This window comes from Corapipo altera, unplaced genomic scaffold, assembly GCF_003945725.1.
Source record: "Corapipo altera isolate COAL_440 unplaced genomic scaffold, ASM394572v1 0, whole genome shotgun sequence".
Lineage (NCBI taxonomy): Eukaryota > Metazoa > Chordata > Aves > Passeriformes > Pipridae > Corapipo > Corapipo altera.
Genome location: NW_020884872.1, coordinates 15,708,442 through 15,716,390, shown reverse-complemented (window position 1 = coordinate 15,716,390; position 7,949 = coordinate 15,708,442). Strand labels below are relative to the sequence as shown.

General features: G+C 48.4%; 1 protein-coding gene across 2 annotated transcripts in view; it reads left to right on the top strand.

Moving 5' to 3' along the window:
- Positions 1-900: 900 nt before the first annotated feature.
- The window catches only part of RAI2 (retinoic acid induced 2), a 46,428-nt gene continuing 39,379 nt past the window's right edge, over positions 901-7,949 (top strand). Inside the window, exon 1 of one of the 2 annotated variants that reach the window (XM_027643979.1) lies at positions 901-999. The gene's annotated coding sequence lies outside the window, so the exon portion shown is untranslated. Of the gene's footprint in view, positions 1,000-1,403; positions 1,600-7,949 lie in introns of those variants that run through there. The other variant, XM_027643994.1, reaches the window with a different exon arrangement.

Here is a 7,949-nt window from a genome sequence, read left to right as displayed (position 1 = left end):
ATTATGGTATGGGGGACATTCCTACTCTCTTTTGGAAGATGGATTAGGCAGATGACCTACTAAGTTCTTTTTTTTTCTTCTTTCACTAATTCCTACGATGTCATGAGTGCGTGTGCTTTACCCTTTCTTAAATCATAATCTGTTTGATCCAGCACCAGTCAAAGGTTTTGAAAAGCCCATCAAAACCGCAAGAGGAAATCTCGAGCGGTTTGCTAATATCAACAGAAATCCAGATGGAATTACAATCATCTTTTATGTACATTTGAGGACATATTATGTAATACTAGCCATGGATTTAGTTTAATGCACTGCACCTTCCAATAAGCTGCTGGCGACATTTAATAGCAATTTGAAACCTAGAAAAAACCTCTTTTGCCCTTGATAAAACCATTTTAAAGCCCAGAGTCTGCGGTCTAGGGGCTTGGGGTATTCAGAGTCTGGTGGGAAAACGGGGACGCTGGAGAGCGAGGATGGAAAAGACGGCGGAGGAGGGGGGAATTAAAAAGATGCGAAAGAGGTCGGGGGGCGGGAATAAAGAAAAACAGGAAGTCAGAAACGTGGTCAATCCGAGGTTGATGCAGAGGAGACAAGGTCAAAACTTCGAGCAAGCGGAGAGCAAAACATCTGTAAGATTTATGACCAAGGATCACGCTTCCTGCTGCAGCATCCTCCCGGGCGTCGGGGCTGTTCCCGGCGTGGCTACCCGGGACCCTCACCGATCCTTATCCCGTGCATCCCTCTCCGGTGCGGGAGGAGGGGAGAAGGGCTGGCGGGAGGGGGCGGGGCCAGCGGCGGTGGGCATGGTCCAGGTCGGCCAAGCCCCGCTCCCGTTGCTCGCCCCGCCCCGCCCGGCCCCGCCCGGCGCGGGGGGAGCGGGACGCGGTACCGGGCAGGGCAGGGCGGCGCGTCCCCGGCGCCGGCGGCCGCGCTTGACAGAGGCGGGCGGCGGCTTCGGCCCCCATGGAGCCCAGCTAGGGGCTGCCGCACCCTCCACCGCAGGTAGGTGCCGCGGAACGGCGGCGTGCCAACAGCGCAGGGCGGGCGGAGCGGTGACAGGTTGGCCGGGGCGGCGGCGCTTTGCGGGAATCACATTCCCCCCATCCAGCCCTTCTTCCCACCGGCGGCCAGGCGCTGCGGTACCGCGGGCAGGGCGGCGGCCCCGCGGTCCCCGCTTCGGCCCGTGACTATTGTTTCTGGTGGCGCCGAGCGGGCGCAGCGAGATCCCGGTGGCGGCGGCGGCGGCTTTGTGCGGGTTGTCCCGGCAGTGGGGCTGCGGCGGTGGGGGGGGGCGCGGAGGGACCGCGGCGGGGACAGGGACGGGGCGAGACCGTGACCGCACGGGCAGAGACACCCACCCCACCCCCGCCCTTCCTCCTCCTCGTCGCCGTCGTCCTCCTCCTCCTCCTCCTTCTGCCTGCGCAACTTCTCCAAAATCACGCCCGTGGGTGCGCGGGGAGGAGCGGCGCGTGCCGCGGTCAGGCATCGCCCCCCGCGGCTTTTGGCTCCTGCCCCACGGGGAGCAAAACACGCACGGCAGGTCACGGCGGCTTTGAGCGCCTGAGTCCGCGCTCTGGGAGAAGGAGATTAGAAATATGTAAGGTGGGTTACAAGATGGGATTATTTGGGGTCCCTCACGCAGCCGGTGACAAGCGAGGAGCGGGAGGAGAATTTACCCTTCCGAAGTTGGGGTAGAAATTCCTCCCGCTGTCGCTCGGCTTCCCGGCGAAGTCTGCTAGGAGGATGGACTGTCACCTGTGTCTCCCTTAATGTGTTTTTTTTTTTGGATGAGGCTGTCGCGGGGCATCTGCGCCGGCGTCGCAGTGGTCCGGGCGTGCATGGCGGTGGGTGCCTGGGTGAAGTGTCGTGCTCCAGAAGTTCTGCATCCCTCCGGGGAGATGGTGCAAGCTCACTAAGGCGGGAGTTGAGGGCAGTTATTTTCCTTCTCTCATTTCTCTCACTTTCCCCTCTTTTTTAAGAGATTGCTTTGGCTTTGGTTTAGTTGTTGTTGTTGATGGTAGTTTATATGCTCCACGAGAAGTATTTTTAAAAAAATAATGCTTAAAATACAAGATTGAGGGTATATATATTGTCTAATGGGGATGTATTGTTAAAGAGGAAAGAGTATCTGGTTGCCCATTAATTCTTCAGGTATTTTCCGTTTAAACTTGATGAGGAAATGTTCTTCTTTTTCCTAAGTAACCTTTCATGTCGTTTATCACTAGCAAATCGGCTTAGTGTTCCTCACAAATCGCTCCTGATTACTAGTGTTATGCCTGAAACACTCCATAGGACAGAAATCAGCACACCTCCATGTTTTTAATATGTAAATTTGGAAAAGCTTTCCCTTCCATTTCATGACTCTCTGAGTGGCCCTGGTTAATCAGATGTAACTACAGTAACTAGTGCAGGAGGCTGCTGATGGCCGGTGCAATTTCTTATGCTGCTCTGCTACAGCAACCTGATCAATTAATGCATCCTCACTATTTTGTCCTTAGCACCTCTGATGAATTTTGTAGCATTTCTGTGTGAAGCTCCAGTAGGGAGATGCTGAAGTCTCTTTCACCTTCAGAGTTGATTGAAGCCAAATTTGAAGAGGGAATAACTACTTGAGTTAACTGGAGAGTGATGCTGAATTTCCGTGTATACATTAAATTCTGGAGATGATCTAGTAGCCAGAGCTATCCAGGTCAGACTGGAAATCACCTCAGTGATGGGTTTTGCAGGGTCCTGATTGCGTCCTACAAAAAAAAAAGCAAGTGATAAGCTTTTGCAACGCATGAGGATTGCATTGCAAGCATGGGCTGGGGGGACAGAACTAGTCATGTAGTGGGCATGAGGTGTGCAATGAGCAGTTCATGCTGAACACCCTACAACTTCAGGAAGCTGGAGCTCACTGTGCAGAGCCTGCAGCAGTATGAATTACAGGGAAAAAATGCATTTGCATGTAACAAAGGCGGCTGGCTCATCTCCTGCTTGAGGAATTCATTTTTTGAAAAAAAAATCTGGCTCCCGTTTTTGCCTCTGACACAAACTGCCAGTGTAGCTGTGGGCAAATCATTTCATATTTCCCTCTCTCCCCTCTTCTCATCTCTGCGTGACCCACCAAGGGCTTGCCTATACTGGGCTGTCAGTTCAGACTCCAACTCAAGCCCTTGACCTTCCTCCAGCTGCCTTGCACTGTCTGAAGCCTGACATAGGTGGTATCTCCCTGCTCCGAGGAGAAACAGTTTGACATTCAAATGCTGCTGCTGGAGCCAATCATACAGACGTAGCAGCCTCGGAGCAACTCATCAATCTCTAATCCTATCCCTCTTCTAATCCAGTCATTCTCTGCTGCTAATCAAATCTCCCGGCCTCGTTGGAGCTGTGTTTGGCTGCGTGCTGGCCCTTGTGTCAGCCTAGCCTACATCAAGGCAGGGAAGCAGTGGCAGTGGAGATGGGTTGAGCACCACCAGCTCTTCAGGACAGAGACTGTCTGTCACTTGAGGTTGTAAAATCCATGGCACGAGAGGCCTGGTGTGATTTAGAAATACAAATTGTAGCTAGAGGGTAAATTGCAACAGCATCACAAAAAAATGGCCAGAAAATGGCACCTCGGGCGTTCCTGCGCAGCCAGCTGTGTGCATGTCGGGAGGGAACGGAGGTGGAAGGGTGCAGCTCCCTCGATGTAACAACAGCATTCTTATTTTAGCATGGAAGACAGCCAGAGATAAGGAGTGGTTGTCATCCGGTTGGTTGGAGGATTAGAAAAAAAAAAAAAAAAGAAAAAGAAAAGCTGTGTGGAAAAATATTTTGATGTAGGTACTAAAGGAAAAAAAAAAAGCAAATAACCTTGCAAGTGATAGACTAGCTACCTAAAGCTGGCAGAGCAACATCTCTCCCATAAAATCCAGAATGATGCTAATTAAACCCAGACCCTTTTAAATGACACAGGGCTTTATGTATTTCAGATGTTTCTAGGTCCTAAAGATGGGGCCAAATGTGAAGAGTTTGATGTGGCAGATAGTTTAACCCCAATTACTTCTACATAAATCACGTGATTGTTACAGGAGCTGAGTACAGCTGATGGGTGCCCCAGAGCTACCAATTAAAAAAAAGAATTCTTTAAAAAAGATGGCAGAGCAGGTGAGGGTTTGTGGGAGAAGAGTGGCCATCCTCTCCACAGGCAGGAGAATGGGGGTGTGGGAGCTGGTCTGTATGCACAAGTAGCTGAAATGGTGGCTTTGTAGACCAGGCAGCCAGAGAAAGGGACATAAAATGGGAGCTGACCAATATTCTTGTTATGAAACTGGGATGAATTAATGATTTATGGGGGTACTTTCTTTCATTTTATTTTATTTTATTTTGAGAGGAAGGAGACAGTCAGTGATGTGTGGTGCTAGCCACAAATGGCTTTGCTTTGCGATCAAGCTGTGCTGGGTCATGCTTTCAGAAACAGCATCTACAGAAAATAATACAGTAAAACAGTTTTCAGCATTGCTTGAGTGTCATAGACTGTCTTCAGGAAGAAAAAGTTTTCCTTCTCTTGTGTTCAAAGCCCTAGGCCTAAGTCCTTCCAGCAGACTCTAAATTTCAAAAAGGAGGTGACTGTATGAGAGGTCCTAGGCTGCAGGGATCATTGTTACCTTGTCTCAGTTCGTCTCGGGAATTTCCTTTTCTGGGTTTGCAATACTACCAGTCCCTCCCAGGGCACAGAGCTACTCTGTAAATAGGCCACTCTGTGGAGGAGCTGCTCTGCCAGGTGATTTAATGTTGCTTGTTAGTTCTGGCTTTCCTCTTTTCTCCCCCCCCCCCCCCCCCAGTTTTATCCATGCTGTCCTTTAATGTGCAGAGCTGTAACATGGGTGAGGTGAATTTACAGGGTCGTATCTGTAGGATTTTGCCAGTCCTGTGGATGGCCATATGTCCTGGGGGACCCCTGTGGCAGCTGCCACTTCACACTCAAGTGCTGGCTTTGAGTGTGAGTGACTGGATCCCTCTGACTGGGACCTGTTTCCAGTACCCTTTTATATTTCCTAGCTCATAGAATCATAGACTAGTTGGATTAGAGGGGACTTTTAAAGGTCATCTAATCCAACCCTCCTGCAGTGAGCAGGGACAACTTCAACTCGATCAGACTGCTCAGAGCTCTGTCCAACATGACCTTTAATGTTTCCAGGGATGGGGCATTTACCACCTCTCTGGGCAACTTGTTCCAATGTCTCACCACACTCATGTTAAAACATGTCTTCCTTATGTCTAGTCTAAATTGACCATCCTTTAGTTTAAAACCATTGCCCCTTGTCCTAGTGCAACAGGATCTGCTAGAACGTCTGTCCCTGTAGTCTGTTCCTGTCTTTTCTGTAGGTGCCCTTTAGGTACTGGAAGGCTGCTGTAAGGTCTTCTTAGAGCCTTCACTTCTCCCTCTTGAACAGCTCCAGCTCTCTCAGCCTATCCTCATAGGAGAGCTGCTCCAGCCCTCGGATCATCTTTGTGGCCTCCTTTAGACCTGCTCCAACAGGTCCATGTCTTTCCTGTGCTGAGGACCCCAGAGCTGGATGTAGTACCCCAGGTGGGGTCTCACAAGAGCAGAGGGTGTCCTCAATCCCACTGTCTGTGTCATTGATGAAGACAATAAAGAGCACTGGTCCCAGTGCAGGACACCAGTCATTACTGATCTCAATCTGGACATACGGTTGTTTGGAAATGCTTCTTTGAGACATCAGATACAGAGCTAAATGTTCTCAAAAATTAACCAAAGACCCTAGGGTAGGTCTCCTGTTCCCTTCAGCCTTTTCAGAAAAATATTGTCCTTCAGCTTAGTAGCTTCCAGGTCCCTGTGTTGCTTGCACTCCCCTTGGAGTACCAAGAGAGCAGCTGCTATAGCAGAAGGAAGGCAACTGTTGTTGACTTGAAGGACAAGCTGGGTGAGGGTTTGGGTTCCTCCCTGCCTCCCCCATGGCAGGCACAGAGATCTTAGAACAAGCCCCAGTACTGACTGTGTCCATAAATCATCTTCTTATAAATCATAATCATCTTGTTATCTTTGGATCAGTGATTGCAGGTGAGCTCTGATGGGCAAGGGAGGTGAAGGAAGTTTGATGTGACACCTCACTAAGCTTCAGTGGGGCAAGTGTCCCCCCTGAACATGGTAAATGCAGCTCCAAATTCAGTTAGTCAGGCTGATTTTGAAGACCAGTCTCTCTTCAAATGTCTGCATGTGCTTCAGTTTTTTAATTATTTCTGTGCTTTTCCTGTGGCATGGAAGCAAAAAGGTGGAAGAATTGCAGTGTCCATCAGGAAGGCCAAAAGGGTAATGGCTTTTGCCTGTCCTAGCAGCCAGTGTGCTCCTCACAGCAAAGCCAGGTTATTTGGAGGAGTGCAGGTCTTGCATTCCAGCAAAAAATAATTTGTTAATGGCCAGAGAATAATCACTTTACTCTGAAAAGCCTCTCCAGCTGCATTGCACCAACTGTTCTTTTTCAGCCTCTGAATCCTTAATGACAGTAGCAGCTAATTTCTCTTTCTGTGTTTTTCTAGCTGCAATGTCCTATTTTCTCTGAGTTTATTGAGAAAATAATAGAAGTCATTACATAGCTACTTGTCACCTTTCAGAGAAGAAAACTTCTCCCTGGCTAAATGGCCAAGTTAGTTACTTGGTGACTGACTCAGACAATAGCAACTTTTTGTAGCTCATCAGCTATTCATCTGTGCTTAGTGAATAAACTAATTAGCTAGAGGAGTGTTACTGAAGTTACAGTCCATGATTATCAGAATAGGGTGAATAAACCAGTCACAAGCAGTATGACAATGTACATTCTGTTGCATGTAAGCAAAAAATCCAAGAAACATCATATCAGGAGTTACAATGTGAGAAATTCATTGTGTATGTGTGTATTCATTGTGTTAATTTTCTTTTAAATTTGATTGTCTTTGAAAGCTTATGTGATAATATTGCACAAAACCGTCCTTCAATTAAAAAATACTAGATGGTCCATGTATATCTGTACTAATTAGGTTAAAGAAAAGATACTGAGGAGAGCTGAACTAGAATGGGCAATGAGAATGAAAGACATGAAAAACTAAGTGAAATGTGAAGTATTTTTGTATTTGCATGATACACATCTTTCTGGTTGTTGGTGATGGATTGCTTTCCGTAGAGCTGGATCCACACAAGGCCACTGCAAAGCAAACAGGAAGGGCAACACATTGTTTTTTAATCAGGATTTTCTTAACCAAGAAGTCAGGCATCACTGTCTGAATAATAGATGCCTTCATCTCCAGCCTTGGTGATGGGGCTGGAGATCAGAAGGCAACTCTCAGCCAGGAGGTCTGCCCTGTTCACGTAGCCAAGCTTTGCTCTCCAGGCTGTGGGATGCTGAGGAGAGGCCAGAAGGAAGTAGGAACATATGTGCAGATATGTGAAGTTATTGTACTTCCCTCCCCCCCTCCCAAAGTGTTGTATACTTCACAGGGAAGAAAATTAGAAGGATCATTCCTTGTTTAGAAGAATCTTGTCTGTGTTATGGTCTTGGGCAGCTGTCTTTGTGGTTCTCAGAGACAATTGTTGCAGGTGGCAAGCCCATTGAATTTGCTGTGTAAGATGCCTGGCCTTGGGGGAGAGTTTTCCACATGCACCACAGGTGAGCGATTGGATCAGAGGGCTTCACCCAGAGGATCAGTGGAAGCATGGGTCTGCAGCCATGGAAGGTTTCCTGGTGTGACAGCAATGGGTCCCTTTGGCCCAGGATACTGTCTACTGGAGAGAGCATGTAGTATGTAGATATAAGTAAATATATATGCGTATGTCCATAGGCAGACACACGTGTGTATTTGCACAAGCAGATCCTAGAAGAAGGAGTGCCCAGAAGAGCCTTTTGTTGTAGCGTGTTTATCTCTGGTCTCGAGGGGATGGATGGAGTTACCTCTTGCCATTTCATGGCTGGCAGACCCATGTATGGTCACGGTGG